Here is an 18,611-nt window from a genome sequence, read left to right as displayed (position 1 = left end):
CTGGTCATTGTGAACAATTTACTGCATATTTTAACTTGGTTCCCAGCATCATGGTGAGATCTATTTTCCTTTCTTCCTATGTTATTGAATATTCCCCCAGACAACTGACACCACACTGATCCAGGGGCAATCTCAAACCAGATTGGCATGGTCTGGTGTCACGGTCTTCACCGCCATTCTTGGGGCATAAGTATGACTTGCCTCTGCATCGCCCCATTCACTAGGACTTCCAAGTTCCTTCCCTGTAGGACAATAGTGCAGCAGATGGGTTTTTACAATTGACAATGTCACCATTGGGCTAGCTTTTACATTCAGAATTTATTCAATTCAAAGTCTATCATCTACCATGGCATGATTTGAAACCATTCCTCATTACATTAGCCTGCGGCTCTGGTTTACCAGACTAGTTACATTACCACTAATGCTACTGCCTTCCCTGGGTGAGCTACATAAATGCTACAGATATTTTGTGCAATCTTGTCTTGGACCACTGACAGCCAGTGTTAGGCACTAAGAGGTACTTCATATTGTGTTGAACACTTCCAGTATGGCCCAGAAATATTATTTAGGGCTGTGCTGTGTCACAAGATCATGAAATATATTCACCTGAAGAAGACTTTTCAGATTACCTTTGGTTCATTTCAGAAGAACTGACAATTAACCAATGACACCATTTAAGATTTCTCAATTGACCCCCAGTTGCTTCCTTCTACTATCTTCATATTTGAAAATCTATTTCATATCAATCACTTTTTGAAGAAGACCCTGAAGTTTGCCTATCACTATCCAACCATTGTCCAGCCATGATTTAATGTGAAGTGGCATTTCCTTTATAGTTTCCCACAATATTCATTAACTTGCATACCTGTTCAGATGATGATGATGATCAGGCATTTCAAAGAGCATCAAAGAGCAACAAGAAAAGGTATTCAAGTCTCCCTCACAGCTCAATCCTTAACAATCTTCGGGGCTTCATTACATCTCTTGGCGATTAGCACTGGACACAGAGATTAAGGTAAGATCAGAGGAGTTTTAAAAATGTTTCATCAGCCTGTTGAGACTTGCTATGGTACACATCTAGAGTAGGTGGGACTTGAACCCATATCCTCTGACCACTGCACCACAAACAGCCTTCAGCGTGGTTTGAATTGTGGCATTGACACTTTTGTTTTGAATATATTATTTATCATTCTAGTTGCTCTAGTTTTGTCTGAACTAGAGTAAGTTTCCTGATTTAGTAGGACTGAATGGGTGAATAGATGTGTAATTACATCAAGTGTCAAAAGAGCAGTTTTGTATTTGCCAGCACTCATCTTATTGCATTTGAGAAGTGATGGCCTGGGGCTCAATTATGTTTAACTAATAACAGCTTTGCTAACACATCTGTCAGTACTTCCTAAGCAACTGTATGTAAGTAATGATAATCCTCCAACAATGTGTACATAGCTAGCAAAAGACCCATAAGCTTTTGATTAGCCATCAGGGTAATACACACCATGAGTTACCATACATATGGCTAACGGGATTTCTGTTCCAGCCTATTGGGAGGCAGTAATTTAGCAAGCCTCCTCGGGGCCTGAGACTGAAGATAGTGGACAAAACACAAATGACCTGAGCACACAGCGTTTAAAGAAGTGCAAGCAGCCAACACATTGGATGCTGAGGTGGTGTTACTAAGTAAAGGTCTGAGACGTACATCAGCACCAGAAAGAATGGTTATTCTGCAGACATAGAGCAGGTGATAGATAGAGGTAAGTTTGAATGGCAGGAGGAGACCAAACCAGTGTGATTGATCAAACAGAGCTGAAGAGACCTGGCTTCAGAGAAGGGAGTGTTTTAATGACATCAGAGATCTGGCAAGATGGCATACAGTTACAAGGTAGTGTTGATTACTTTGACGAACCACAGTAGCGCTCTCCACAAGACACAGAGAAATGTCCCACGGGGTCCCTGCAAGCCTTTCATTTCAACCAACAACACTCACCTCCGACCAACGTCAGCTCACTTGAAGTGCTGACTGCCAGGGGTCATTCAGGAACCCTTCCAGAAATCCAGTGGCCTATTGTATGTTTGTCCTGGTCAGCGACTGGCAGTGGCTGTATTTTGCATTGGAGCCACATAACGGGGTTCTGTGTTGGTAGCAGTTGTATATGAGATATACATTAAAATCATTTAATTCATGGAATCTCAGTAAATCACATGTTAGTGCTCTGATAAGACAATGGAGCCTGTATAACAGAGAACTCAGCAGCCTTACCATTGTGTGCAGTCGATTCACAAATGTTGGTTAACAGCAATTTAGATGTCTGTCATCAGGTTGTATCAAGACCCAAGAACACACATTAGATATACTACTAACTATTAACAGAGGAGATACTAGCCCAAGGTGGACAGTGTTTTTCTTAAAATCTAAGGAACAACAAAGCAAGAAGATGGTGAATTGACAGTTTACCTGAAAAGAAGCATATTCCAAAGTGACAGTATTTCTGTATCAGTTTAGAAGTCCCTGTCCTTTCACTGTGCTTGAAGGACAAGCATGAACACTTAAATCAGCAATGGGGAAGAAGCAGATCAATTGGTTCAAGTGACTATTTGAAGCAGCTACAGCTCCAAAATCAGTTCTTTCATGTACAATGCACAATGGACTTTGTTGCTTAAGGTCTGCAGAGGTCTACAACAACCTGATATAACAGCAACAACCTTCATAGTGCTCACCCTGACAGCTTCAGCGGACTGACTCTTTGCCTGTGCACCTGATGTGTTGGGCAGCACCTTCTTCGAGCTGTTAGCCCTCTGTTATTCCAACAACACCTCGCCCTCACTGTGCTTAAGCCCTGGCATGGGATTGTGAACCCAGAACCTTGTGATGCAGAACTGCATGACAGCTGACACATTCTGTTTATGCAACTGATGTACCTCTTCAAAGGCCTGCACTTCTTATACAATTGCACAGAGACACACACACACACACACACACACACACACACACACACACACACACACACACACACACACACACACCCCTCCACAACTTCATGTTTTTCGTTTGCTAGATGATGCCAGCTGAGAATTGTTACAAAGGTTGAAGTGGAGTTGGCAAAGTGTTCAGCAAAGATCCTGAACAATTTATCCTTCAAATATGATTTTATTTGCAGCTGTCTCAGTGACTCCTTCTTTGGTCACTCTCTTCTGTTAGTTGAACTGAGCATTCTGATTTCAGCCTATATTGAGCTGCCTGTCAGTTTCAAACCTCAGTGACTGCCCTTTGTGCTGTCACCTTCTCTGAGTTGACCAGTTGCTGACAAGGGGTGGAGAGCATGAAGATGCTGTAAACATTGTACTGTGGTCAGAAATGGTTGAATAAGGAAGACAGTCACTCTTTCAAGAATTTTGATGAGAACGGGAAGTTTGATATGGAGTATGGTGATAAGATAAAAGTAAATCTGGGTGCCCTCGTACATGAATCACAAAAAAAGTGGTTTGTAGGCACAGCTGGTAATTAAGAAGGGAAATGGAATATTATCCATCATTGCTAAAGGGATGGAGTTTAAAACAGGGAGGTTATTCTGCACAGTGTGGAGCTGGAGGAACATAACAGGCCAAGCAGCATCAGAGGAGCAGGAAAGCTGATGTTTCAGGTTGGGACCCTCGACCTGAAACTTCCCTGCTCCTCTGATGATTCCTGGCCTTGCTGTGTTCCTCCAGCTCTACACCGTGTCATCTCCAACTCTAGCATTGGCAGTTCTGACTATCTCTGCAGCTGTGTAGAGTGCTGGCGAGACCACACTTGGAATACCGTGTACAGTTTTGATCTCCTTACTTGAGAAAAGATGCACTAGCACTGAAGGGGATACGGACAAAGTTCACAAGGTTGATTCTGGAGTTGAGAAGCCAGGGATCAGAGGATAACTTGGGTGTCCAAAGCTGAGAGTCTGAGAAGACAGAAGGGGAAAAGAAAAAGACAGAAGGGAGAAAAAGAGGGAGAAAAAACAGAAAAAGAATGGATGGAGTGAACAAGCTCCAGTTGGAGTGTTCTACTCCGCCACTATTTATTATCCTCTGAGAGAAGCAATGTCTCTTCGTCTCTGTCTTAAAACCTTTTATTCTGGTCCTAGAGTTTCCCTAAAAGAGAAAACAACTTTTCAGTATCTTCCTAAGAATTGTATATGTTTCAATAAAGGTGGCATCTTGTTCTTCTAAGCTGTAATGAGTACAGATTCAATTTACACATCTCCTCACAAGAAAATCCCTCCATGACTGGGATTTAGCAAATGAATCTAAAAGGAAGTCTCTGAGGAGTATACAAGTGTGTAAAAAGTGGCACATCAGGACCAAGGGAGAACAGAAGATAATAAAGCAAAATGAATCACAAAAAGCAAGCATCCAAGCTCATAGGTAATAGGAAGTTAACTGGAATCTGTCGGTTTTTGTTTCAAAGGAAATGAAGTATAAAAATTGAGAAAAATTCCAAACTACGGCTATGCTGGAAATCAGAAACAGAAATAGAAATTGCTGCAAAACTCAGCAGGTCTGGCAGCATGTGTAGAGGGAAAGCAGAGTTAATGTTTTGGGCCCAGTGACCTTTCATCAGAACATTCTGAAGTTCTGAAGAAAGGTCACTGGGCACAAAATGTTAAAGCTGTTTTCTCTCTACTGATGCTGCCAGACCTGTTGAGTTTTTCCACAATTTCTGTTTTTATTTATTAAATTGAAGGTCTTGCTGACATTATACTCGGCACAAACTACAGTTGGAATACTGCAAACAGTTTTTGATCCCTTATCTAAGGAAAGATATACTGGCATTGGAGAAGTAATCCAGAGCAGGTTCACTGCATTGATCACAAGTGTGGAAAGATTTTCTTATGAGGAGAGATTGCAAGTGGGTTTGTACTCATTGACACTGAGGAGAATAGGCAGAGATCTTGTTGTAACATATAAGATTCCTAGAGAGCTTAACAGAATATGTGTGGAGAAGTTGTTGCCTCCTGTCAGAGTGTCCAAGACCAGAGGGCATCATTTCAGTTTAATGAATTACCCATTTACAATAGAGATGAGGAGGAATATTTTTCTTCCAAAGGGTGGTGAATCTATGTGTTCTTTACCACAGAGGACTGTCTGATTTATAATGTATATTGAAGACAGAGATAAACAGATTTCTATTCATTTAGAAAATAAGAAGTTATGAGGAAACCTCAGGAAGGTGAAGTTGAGGATTATCAGATCAGCCATGATCTCATTGACTGATAGAGATGACTCATTGTGCTAAACAGCCTACTTCTATTCCTATGTCTTACAATCTTATGGACTAAAAATGAATGTCAGTCACAAGATGGGTAGATTTACAAAGACACATATGTTATGAAGTAGGTTGGCATTTTTCCTAAACTCCATCTAAAAATTAGGGGTGAGCCTTTCCCAGAAGGCACCATTTAATGGCTGATTGGTCCTTTAGCAATTAGCCCACTTGCAGTTGATCACATAATGCCACCTCCACCCTGCATGGAGGCAAGGGTAGCTTGTTAGGCACAGGCAGACCATCTGCTGAATATAACATACTGTCACTTTGAAACCTACTAGGAAGGAAAGTGCAAAATCCATCCCATAAATTCTGGTGGCTGATGTGTTTCTGCAGATAAAAGGTTGCGCAACAAATTTATTGCTCCCTACAAAACAACTAATGTGCCATAATGCTTTACCGATGAAATTGCTCCCATAAACATTAAATCATGCATTGCATCACATGTATACAATGCATAATTGTACATTCTGCATTTATAAACATGTTCTTCCATACCCATGCTTACAAATATACATGTGTATTATCAGTATGGAACACCACAGAGACAAAATACACATGTGAATGTCAATTTCATCGTACATTCACCATGGTGATTTCAGCAAAGATCAAGTTTAAGCAAATCTTCTCTTGAAGAAGTGACAATATTTCATCTAGATAACTTCAATTTCTGATCAAACTAAGATGTTCAGCATTTCATAAAAAACATGAAATCCTAAGATTGTCTTCTATTGTCTATCTCCTGAAAGTATCAGTGCACGTTTGAGGCACTTGTGATTCCCTTTCAACTGTTTGTACCCTGTGTTTAGTCTATGATGATCTGAAGCATTGAGATGTATCTAAGAGTTGCAGCTCATTCCTGATCCTGCTGAGGGCACTCCAGAATTATATTTGCTCAGTTGTTACAGTCATCAACATCTATTTCGGTGCTTCCAGTCACTCTTAGTCTGAAATTAATACCATTCAAAGGATTTGAAAACAGCTTTTAACAGGGTTTGTTTTGTGCACAAAAACAGACCATTGAGCCCAATTGTTCTATGTCCACTGTTTATTCTCCTCAGAAACATCCCACCCTTCTTCCGTTCACCCTGTCAATAATTGCTTCTATTCATATCTCCTACATGTTATCCCAGTTTCCATATAAGATATTTTCCTCACCAACCTGATCAGACATGTAGTGTCACACATCTGGAGCAAGCAGGACTAGAACCCAAACCTCCCGGTCCATCGGCAGCCGCAATACCACTGCACTATAACAGCCCTCAGTGCTCCATCAGCATAGTTCCAATCAACCCGTTCAGAGATGTAATAACTACACTTCAGAAGCAGGAACAGCGACTCATATTCCGCTTGGGAACCCTGCAGCCCAATGGTATCAATGTGGACTTCACCAGCTTCAAAATCTCCCCTTCCCCCACCGCATCCCAAAACCAGCCCAGTTCATCCCCTCCCCGCACTGCACCAAACAACCAGCACAGCTCTTCCCCTCCACCCACTGCATCCCAAAACCAGCCCAGCCTGTCTCTGCCTCCCTAACCTGTTCTTCCTCTCACCCATCCTTTCCTCCCACCCCAAGCCACACCTCCATTTCCTACCTACTAACCTCATCCCACCTCCTTGACCTGTCCGTCTTCCCTGGACTGACCTATCCCCTCCCTACCTCCCCACCTATACTCTCCTCTCCACCTATCTTCTTTTCTCTCCATCTTCGTTCCGCCTCCCCCTCTCTCCCTATTTATACCAGAACCCTCACCCCATCCCCCTCTCTGATGAAGGGTCTAGGCCCGGAATGTCAGCTTTTATGCTCCTGAGATGCTGCTTGTCCTGCTGTGTTCATCCAGCTTCACACTTTATTATCTTGGATTCTCCAGCATCTGCAGTTCCCATTATCACTCACACTTCAGAAGCAGGTGGGACCCAAGTCTCCTAGCTCAGAAATACAGACGTTACCACTGCATCACAAGAATTCCAGCTCCTCCATTAATATTTTCTAATCAAATTGTTACTACATACCTCAGAAGCAAGGATGAGCCCGGGACTCCTGGCTGTGAAGTAGGGACAATGCACTATGAGAATCACTCCAATCCTCCATTCTCCATATTTTTTATAACCAATAGCACTCTTACACTATTACATACTGGTTTTATAACCAGCAGCACTATTAACAAGCAGCTGTAAATCACCCATGGTTTACATCTGATTGATTTGCGTGCAAAGCCCATTAAGCTGTCATCAAAGGTGAGAGCAAGGTACAGTTCCCCAAATAGGATATTTTTGGACTTTGTCTAAGCACCCTATGATCTGTGTGTCCTTGTTTGCTATGATCTGCCAACACTGCTCACAAAACAAAGCTTTTCACTGTACTTTGGTACGTGTGACTATAATAAATCAAATCAAATATATTCCATAGGTGCATAATGACATCTCTGAATAGTTTGACTTGAAAATATCTAGAACCCAGACCATATATGGCTGAGATATCAATTCAATGCACATAGTCAGTTAACAACAAATGTCAAGCCATCTGGCTCAATGAGAACTCAGTGCTAGTGGTAGGTTATGTTGGTGAACATTTGGAACTCCATATCGCATCAGAAGAATTAGTTTAACTGAAAAGAAAGGATATCAACACCAATTAAGATTGCTTCTGATTTTAAAAGAAAACGTTCACCAGTGACATGAAACTTCATGGCATTTATTCTCACCAAAGTGATTCTTAAGTTATTCTACCAAAAGGGCCACTTCATAGCAGTACTTCATTATCTCTTGGTCATGGAAGAATTCTGCTTTTCCTGCATTTCCTAAATGTGCAGGTGAAGTATTTGCAGTGACTCAATGTCCAACTCCTGGAATTCTTTCCCTAATGGTGTCAACCCACAGCATGTGGACTCCAGCAGTTCAAGAAAGCAGCTCACACCACCTTCTCCAAGGTAATTAGACATGGGCAATAAATGCTGGGCAGCCAGTGACACCCACATTCACAAATGAATTAAGAGAAAGGATTCACTGAAAGATCTCTTAGAGCATCTAATGTACAACCAAAAACAGTGCAAACTGTTAGACCTTTCTCAGTTCACAGTTTCAGTTAGCAGCCTGGAAATTATCAGCAGCAACATCTTTGATACATTGGGACAAAAGTCCCTAGTTTTCTGCTTTCAAATAAGTCACCAATGGGTACACTGCAAAAAGGAAAAACGTTTCTAAGAAAATGTCAGGCAATCATTTGCTAAAATTAGCAATAGTACTTTCACAGTATCTTAGAAGATAATTTTGAAGTAACTCATTTGATGGAAAATTGATGGGATAATTGACAATAATGATAGCTTTCTTGTCTCTGATTCAGAATCCTACAATTAAAGACCCACTACAGAGGCTAATCCAGGCCGGCAATTTGGCTATTACTGAGAGTCATAGAGTCATACGGCATGGAAACAGGCTCTTTGGCCCAATTCATCCATGCTGACCAGGTTTCTTAAACTGAACTACTCCCATTTTCCTGCCAATATTCCTCTAAATATTTCCTATCTTTGTGCCCGTCCAAATGTCTTTTCAGTGTTGTAATTTTACCTGCCTCAACCACTTCCACTGGCAGCTTGTTCAATAAATATACTACCTCCTGTATGAAAACATTTAGGTCCACCTTAAACCTGCAGCCTCTAGCTTCGTACCCTTGGAAAATACCATGGCTACTCTCCTTACCTAAACCTCCTCTAATCAACTTTCGAAAATTCCTCACTAATACCATGAAAATTGACCTTGCCCCAATTTAGAATGGTTAGGTGTCACAGTATCCAAAGTTATGGCATGCGCTAGTCACTGCTTAAGATGTAGGATTTTCCTTTCAGGACAAAGATATGGAAGCATGTTTTCCCTCAGAGGGTTAATTGTGCGACTTTAGAGTTTTGCCTCAGAAGGTGGTGGAGGTGGAGTCATTGAATATTTTTTAAGCGGATAAATTCTTGTTAGACTAGGAAACAGTGGATTATCTGGGTAAATCTGAAATTTGAAACACAACCATATCAGCCATGATCTTGTTGAATGGTGGAGCAGGGCCATGGGTGTTCTGCTCCTATTTCATAAATTTGTCTATGCTCATAAATAAGGGGACCAAAATTGCCAATATTTTATGCAGTTTCACTGATGCCTTGTATAACTGAAGCATAACATCTTGCAATAAAGGAAAGCATTTCTTTGAATCCCTACAGTGTGGAAACAGGCCATTCAGCCCAATGAACCACATCAATCCTCTGACCCATCCCCCTCTTCTATCCTTGCATTCCCCATGGCTAATACACTTAACTTACACACCCTTGACAACAATGGGTAATTTAGCATGGCCAACCACCTAATCTGAACATCTCTGGACTGTGGGTGGGAAGTAGAGCACCTGGCAGAAACCCATACAGACATGAGGAGAGCATACAAACTCCACACAGACAGTCACCTGAAGTCGGAATTGAACTTGGGTCCCTGGCAATGTGAGCCAAAGGTGCAGCCCATACCACTAGTTTTCTTAATTACTTTTTATGCCTAAATGCTAACGTTCTGTGTTTCAACAGCTCAAACATGTAGACACCTCTACAGTTTGGAATTCTGGACCAATAGTGATATGGATCATTTTCTAAAAGGGGAAAGGCTTCAGAAATCTGAAGCACAAAGAGACTTGCAAGTCATAATTTAGGGCTCTCATGATTAACATGCAGATTTCATTAGCGGTTAGGAAGGAAAATGCAATGTTAGCATTCATTTCAAGAAGGCTAGTGTAGAGATGGACTGCTGAGGTTTTATTAGGCTCTGGTCAGACTGTATTTGGAATATTGTGAGCAGTTGTGCACCCTATATCTAGGGAAGGATGTGCTGCCCTTGGAGGGAACCCACAGGAGGTTCACGAGATGAAGAGTTTGTCATACGAGCAGCTGTTGATCCCTATTCCGGAGCTTTGTGTCCAATTCTGGTTGCCATGTTATAGTAAGGATATTGTTAAACTGGAGAGGGTTCAGAAATGATTTATCAGGATGCTGCTGGGAACAGAGGGTTTGACTTATAAAAATAGGCTGGGAGTTTCTTCCAGTGAAGCATAGGAGGCGGAGGGGTGACCTTATAGAGATTTATAAAATCATGGGGGACATAGACAAGGTGAATAGCAAAGGTCTTTTCCATAAGATGGGGATGTTCAAACTAAGGGACATATTTTTAAGGTGAAGGAGACATAAAAAAGACATGAGAAGCAACTTTTTTCACACAGAGAATGGTTCTTGTATGGATTGAACTGCCAGAGGAAGCGATGGCTGCAGGTACAAAAACAGTTGCAATGTTTAAAAGGCATTTGGATAAGTATGGATAGATTTGGAGGGATATGGACCAAATGCAGACAGGTGGGGCTATTTTAGTTTGGGAACATGGTCAACATGGACAAGTTGGACTGATGGGTCTGTCTCCATGCTGTGACTCAATGGGTTTAGAAGGATGAGGGTGATCTGATTGAAACTTACAGAACACTGAGAAGCCTGGATGTGGAGAAGATGTTTCTACAAGTAAGAGAGACTAGGAGCTAAGGGCACAGCCTCAGAGTGAGCATAGAACATAGGACATTACAGCACAGTACAGGCCCTTCGGCCCTCGATGTTGTGCCGACCTGTCATACCGATCTCAAGCCCATCTAACCTACACTATTCCATGTACGTCCATATGCTTATCCAGTGACGACTTAAATGTACCTAAAGTTGGCGAATCTAGGAGGAATGGCCCTTTAGAGTTGAGATGAGGAGGAATTTCTTCAGCCTGAGGGCAGTTAATCTATGGAACTCATTGCCACATTGATGTGTGGAGGCCAAGTCATTTCGTGTATTTTGGACAGAGATAGATAGGTTTTTGATTAGTAAGGCAATCAAGGTTTACAGGGAGGGAGCAGGAGAATGGGGTTGAGAAACATATCAGCTATGATTGAATGGCAGAGCAGACTCAATATGCAGAATGGCCTAAATTTTTCTCTGATAGAAACCTTACACAAATCCCCCCTCCCCACCCCTCATAAGGGTACAGCAGACTATCTGTGAGGGTGACCCGTTGTCATTATTAGACAGTTGATGGTCCATTTGTTCTATTGAATCTGGGTAGGACAAAATGACTTGGTCACATTTTTAAGATTAAAAAGTCTATTGGTTCAGAAGTTAAAACATGCTTTGCCTTGACTGCATGGCAGAAGGGAGAAGAAGAAATCGCAAGGTTTGTTTACAATTCTAAATCTATTGTTGATTGTATTGCCATCTTCTTTGGAAATGGATTGACAGTATATTTACTCAAAGAAGCTAGTTCCAAACTACCAGTCAGTATTTCAAGGTCCGTTCAAATGCATCAGACAACAGGTTGCCTCCCATCTCAAACCAGTGATGAAGGGTAGAACACTCAAGATGAGAGTTGGGAGCTGAGCAAGAGCTGGATGAGAATTTTTCAGTTGTTCAGTTTGGTTCAAAGCCAACAATGTTCGCTTGCTGAGTAATTGCTGACTTTGGCAAGATATGAAGCTTACACAGTACTGAGGATTGAACAAGAAGCCTGAAGCTGTCTAAAAACAGGACAGATTGAGTCAGCTCCTGCTTGTACATGCTTTTGGTGATGAGATTGTAAATAATTTTCTTAGTCAATCAGATTGATGAATTGTACAATTAATAATGGAAGGACTGAAAAGGGAGTGAATGGTCTCAGTGGTAAATCAGGTACAAAAAGGGAATTAAGAGGAAGAGAAAGTTATTGGGAAAGAGAAATAAGAAGCAGAAAGAAAAAGTAAAAAACAAACTTAATATTTGTCAATCTCCAATAAAGGTTTAGTTTCAGTGTCAGTTTATTGAAAATAATTAAAATTTAGCTGATTGGTGAAAGGACACTCCATAGTAGAGTTTATAAGACTTCACGTCCTGTGATTCATTTGGACCATATCAACTGCATAAGCACAGTAACTTCATAACATTTAATTCATTGTAAAGCAGGAAGGAAGATTTTGTGAAGCTAACAGTGGAGCAGCATGAATAGAACAGGAATTGTGGTATTTAACTACCTCCACCACCCCATCTGAAGTTTTCTGACCAATTATTTACAAATACCAGAAAAGACATTTGCATTATCATTATTTTGACAGAATTTATCTGACCCAGTATAAAACTATAGTGAAAAATGGAAGATAAACACATATGCAACAATTCATAAAGATACTATGTGTGCAGACATGACAATATAGGTAGTTCTGTTTCACTGTGCAGACATTCTCACAGCTGATGTGACATTTCATGGAAATATAGGTTTAGGCAGGACTAGATTCATAGATTTATGCTTCACATATATCATACATCGGCCCATCAAGGTCAGACCGACATCATGACCACTTAAAGTGCTCTAATCCCAATTTCTTGCACTTGTCCCACATCCTTGAATGTTACGATATTTGAAGTACTCATCCAAATAGATTTTAAAGATTGTAAGGCTTCCAGCCTCCACTTCCTTCTCAGGCAGTGCATTCCAGATTCCCACCGCCTGCCGAGTGAAAATGTTTTATTTCCCAAATCTCCTCTGAATCTCCTGCCCCTTAACCTAAAACACTGCCCTCCGATGATTGACCCTTCAACCAAAGGGAACAGCTGTTCTCTATTCACCCTGTCCATACTCCTCATAATCTTATACCCCCTCAGTCCTGACCCCCTCAGTCTTCTTTGCTCTAAAGAAAACAATCCAAGCCTATCTAGTCTCTCCTTATGGCTCAATTTCTCCATCCCAGGCAATATTGTGGTGAATCTCTTCTGTACACCCTCTAATGCTATCACATCATTCCTGTGGTGAGGTGACCAGAATTGAACACAGTATTTCAGTTGTGGCCAATGTTCTGTACCTCCTCACTCCTATACTCTATGCTACAACTGATGAAAGCAAGTGTCCCTTATGCCTTCTTAGCTATCCTATTCACATGCACTGCTGGCTTCAGAGATCTGTGAATAATTACCCCAACATTCCCCTGTTCCTCTAAATTACTCAGTGTCCTGCAATTCATTAAATACTCCCTCATCTTGTTTCTTCTTCCAAATTGCATCACGTAGCACTTATCATCTAACACCATATATCACTGGTCTGCCCATCTGACCAAACCACCTATATTTTCCTGTAGCCTACAACCATCTTCTTCGCTATTAACCACACTACCAGTCTTGGTGTCATCTGCAAATTTTGCCACAACACTTTCATGATCATTTTCTATATCATTTATGCATATAACAAATAATATGGGCTCCAGTACTGATCCTTGTGATACACTGCTGAATACCAGGATTTGGAACTCAAGCAGCCTTCTACTGCTACTCTGGCCCATTACTAAACTAGTTTCTGATCCATCTTGCCAAGTTTCCATCAATTCCATGTGCTTTGATCTTCTCAGTCTCCTAAGTGGGACTTTATCAAAAGCTTTGCTAAAATCCATGTAAATTTCATCAACTGAATTTCCCTTATCCACACACTTGACCATATTTTCAAAAGCTCCAACAAATTTGTTAGGCATGATCTTGCTCTAAAGCCATGCTGAATATCCCTAATTAACCATACCTTTCCAAATGGATATTCATTCGCTCCTTCAGAATTTTCTCTAATAGTTTTTCTACCACTCTATAATTTACAGGTTCATCCCTGCCACACCTCTTAAAAAGTGGAAGCACATTAGCTGTCCTCCAGTCCTCTGGCACCTCCCCTGAGGCAAGAGAGGAATTAAAAATTTCTGTCAGAGCCCCTGCAGCTTCTTGCCCTGCCTCCCACAGCAGCCTGTAATGCAATTCATCCAGGCCAAGGGACATGTCTGTCTTTAAGCCCAACAGAGTCTCCAATGCCTCTCCATTTCCTATGTCAAGCTGGTGCAAGTTCCTCACAGCTCCTTTTTCTGTTTTCAGTACTTAAGTTCTCCTTTTCCAGAGTGAAGACCAAAGAGAAGTATTTATCTAATACTCTTCCAATATTCTACGGTTTCACATAGAGATTGCTCCCTTGGTCGTTAATGAGCCCTAAGAGTTTCCTGGTTAACCTTTTCCATTTAAGATATTTATAAAATATCTTAGGATTCTCCCTAATCTTGCTCACAAGTCATTTTTCATGCCCCTTGATTTGCTCTTCTAATTGCTTTCTTGAATTCCCTCTTGTACTTCTTGTGTTCTTCTGGGGTTGCAGCTGAATTGCTCCCTTTGGACTTGATAAAAGACATATTCTTCTTCTTTATCCAGTCCTGAATTATCAGAGACATCCAAGGTTCTCTGAACTTATTGCTCCTACATTTCCCTCTGAAGGGCACATATTGGACCTGTTCTCTCCCCAGCTCCTTGTAGACATACCTGGAAGATGCTTTTCACAGTTGACTGTGGCCAGATCCTGCTTTATTTTAATAAAATCTGCCTTCCCCAATCCAAAACTGTATTTTGCAGGCTGTCTTTATCCTTGTCCAGAATAATTTTTAACCATACTGTGCTGTGGTTGCTATCTCCTAAATGTTCCCCATCTGCCACTTTGAACACTTGTCCTGCTTCTTTCCCTGGAACTGGATCCGTTATTGTGTCATCCATTGCCGGGCTTTCTACTCAACATTGCTGAACTATATGGCTGAAAAATTACCATTTTGGTTAATATGATCCAAGGTTTTCCTAGCTTTCAGAAATTATCAAAAATCATTGTCATTACTCCGTTGAAATGGCAACAATTTTGGGAGCCAACATATTTGCAAATAAAATACAAATCCAGAAGTTGTTACCAATGATGCAGAGGGTGAACTGTTGAGGTCCTCTCAGAACTCAATCCACAAACCATCAGCGAACTGACAAAAAAATTCAATTTTTACACTGTTGGTCTTGCCATAGCCCTTGAAAATGGTATACCTTATTGGATGAGGGTTTTTTGTGGCATACTGATTTCATAACTGGGGCTAAATGCTCACTGACTTGGAAAAGTATAAAATTATTTTTAAAAGACTGTAATTTTATGTCAGTAAAAATACAAATTTCTTAACTGATTTTAGAAGTATACATGCATTAATTTTTAATGGTTTTGCTTCTATTAAGAAAAACGTAAGCCTTATTTCACCATTTGAAGATTTCAATTGCAATTGAAGAAATTGGGTACATTTTAGGTCCTGGTTTACTGTCTGTGAAGGTACACCAATGTGAATAGGTGCTTATCATGTTTCTGACATCTGGACTCCTGGAGATTCCCATGACTGGGTGCCAAATTTAAACTAATAACAGGAACGAGGAGGTTCATACCTACAGATCTTTGTGGTCTATTGTGTTAAATTCCATAGTTTTGTTGCTGATTAAAATGTACAGCCTGATCTGTCTCTGAGAATATAATTGGATTTTTTTTTCTCCAAAACTTCTTCTCAGTAAAAGTTACTACATTAATTTGAGTTAACATTACACAGATTATGCTCAAAAGAACTTGGGTAATCTGTCCAAACTGTTGAAGTAGTCTTTTTTTGTCCCTTAAGTATTTTGAGTTTAGTACGCTCTGGGAAGAGTGGCAAGATGGTGAGCTGCAGATGTGTGAAATTGCAGATCTTGGCAGTGGGAATACAAATTGGTTCCACTGAACAAACTCTACAGATAATGAGATCAGAGGCATGCATATTCTATTAATCACCTACCAATTAATAAGAACTTCTTGTGAATTGACCCAATAATTTTTCATCTAAGGCATCTAGGTTAATCCAATTCATCTGTAAACAGACATATAGTCAAATCAACAGTTGCAACTGGATATTTTAAGTGTCAAGAAACAGTATCTGCCTGATAAAAGCATGGCACAGTGGTCCAGTGGTCAGCACTACTGCCTCACAGTGCCAGGAACAAGTGTGCGATTCTATCCTTGGACAACTGTGTGTGTGCAGTTTGCACGTTCTTCCCATGTCCGCGTGGGTTTTCTCCAAGTGCTTGGATTTCCTCCCACAGTTCAAAGATGTGCAGTTTAGGTGGACTGGCCATGTTAAATTGCTCATAGCTGTGCAAGCTAAGTGGATTAACTGTGGGTACTGCAGGGTTGCAGGGATGGCTCTGGGTGAAATGCTCTTTGGAGGGTTGATGTGGACTCAATGTGCCAAATGGCCTGCTTCCATACTGGAGGGATTCTATGAAAGTAATTTATACGGTTGGCATTTATTGGTGGCCTCAGCATTATCATTTAGCACCATTCTTCTCTCATACACTGAACAAACATTAAACATTGAATACAGGAATTTTCATAACTTCAAACAAGAATTTGAAGGGCTGAAAGCTATTTTAAAATCAGAGGAGAGATTTTAAATGTCATTAGTTTCTCAGTTACAGGCTATGGAATGTCAGCCCATACCATTGCAATTAATTTTCATCGGAATCCACATGCTAAAGTGAAACATATAAGATGCTGTAAAGTCAGCAGATAATGTCTTGAATCTGCAACACAGAGACTGATAACCTACTGCATCATCGATTAAATCCAGTGTTATTTCTCATTTGGACTGAGCTGAGAATTTGAATTAATTTTTTTAATGTTTTCCTTCGATTTTAATTTATCGATATGATACCCATCAATTTGCAGAGCAAGACAATATACTTAAGGAATAGTATAAAACTTTGTTACTAAAAATGTACTGGGCTTTATATGAACATGTGTCATCTAATTTTTTTATATCATTGGCAGTACTTACGCATCTTGAACCTTTTGAAAAGAACACAACAGCAGCATAAATTATGCATTTTCGTATAACATAGGTTGCTTGAATAGAGTCAAGAACTCTGCAATGCTTTCAGTGATAGCTCATATGACCTAGTTTGTGAAGGTAAGATATACTGGATTGAACAGCGACAGTCAAATAGATTTTGCCACAGGGCAACAGCCTTTGCTTTTGCTCTCTTTCTCAGAAACTCCTTTAAGCAATATTTTTTGATAAATTGTTAATCAAGGCCCATCGAAGATCCTCATTGCTGTACATGCAGTATCCTTAAAGGAGATGTCTGCATCAACACCCAATCTTGACAAAAAGAGACTTCAGCCAGCCTTAACAGATCCAGGGAGAAACTGAGTATGTAGAAGCTGATTTCAGTCACAGGCCAGTATTTGTAAAATCTGAGATTTTAAAAAAAAATTTAACTGCTTTTTATAGTACTTTTTAAAAAGAATGTGTTCTGCATATACATATTTTATATATTTTTCCTTGATTGGGGACGTGGAGTATGTTGTGGTTTGATATATTTGCACAGTTTAAATTTTTTGTTTTTTTTTTCAAACTTTGCCTGAATAAGTATTTTGCAGATAAACTAAATACTTATTTGTTAGCTTAAGGAATCCTCCTGCCTTATTTTTGATGCTGAGTTATGTACAGTCTAACTTATCCAAAATTGGCAAGTATTTCCCTTGTAAGTTCACAGTCTGTTGTGGCCAGTAGAAGTATGGGGCAAAGAATGGAGTCAAGTCTACTATTTCTAACTTGGTTGTAGCAATACACACTAATGCAATGTAAAGTTTCACTATCTTTAATGAAATAGATCATCCCAAGGTCGTTCAATGGAGCATTATAAAATATTATTTAACACCAAGTCACCTAAAGTGGTATATACAATATGGACTAGCCAAGGGCTTGGTGAACGTGATAGGTTTTAAGAAGCACCTTAAAGGAGGAAGCTGGGTCAAGAGGCAGAGAGATCTGGGAAGGTTATCAAAAATAAATTGATAAAAATCAAGAAACTCCAAGAAGACAGAATTAACGATCTTGGAGGATTGTGGTTGGAGGAGATATAAGGAGGAATAAGGCCATAAATACATTTGGAAAAAAAAAATGAGAATTTTAGAATCCAGATATTGTTTCTCTGGGACTGATTATTGGTTAGTAAGAATCGGAGTGATATTGACCAAATAATTTCCTCATAGGAGGCTATTCGGCCCATTGAGTGAAGGATATTTAGCACAGTTATAAGGGCAGTGAAGTTTTTGCTCATCACAAATTTGCAGAAGGTGGAAGTGAAAGTTCAGTCAGGGGTATCTTGAAGTCATCAGGAGCAGAGGCAATGAAGGAGCAGCTACAAATCAAACATCATTCAATCTCCAGCCCCTTAAGGAGCTATTAGGGCAAGTGACCTAAAGTAGTGATCAAATAAGTAGGTTTGAAAGGCAAATTAAAGGCACGTACATGTATCCCAAGTATATGACTATGCATAGGTGTTGAGCTTTATAGAGAAATTCAGATTACATTCTCCACACCATACCTGGATGTCGTTTCACTCGCCAGTGGGTCCGAAGTGGTTAAATGTTTCTTTCTTTTCCCAGCCCG

The sequence above is a fragment of the Stegostoma tigrinum genome, chromosome 13 (genome assembly GCF_030684315.1).
Source record: "Stegostoma tigrinum isolate sSteTig4 chromosome 13, sSteTig4.hap1, whole genome shotgun sequence".
Lineage (NCBI taxonomy): Eukaryota > Metazoa > Chordata > Chondrichthyes > Orectolobiformes > Stegostomatidae > Stegostoma > Stegostoma tigrinum.
Note: the sequence above shows the minus strand (reverse complement) of the source record.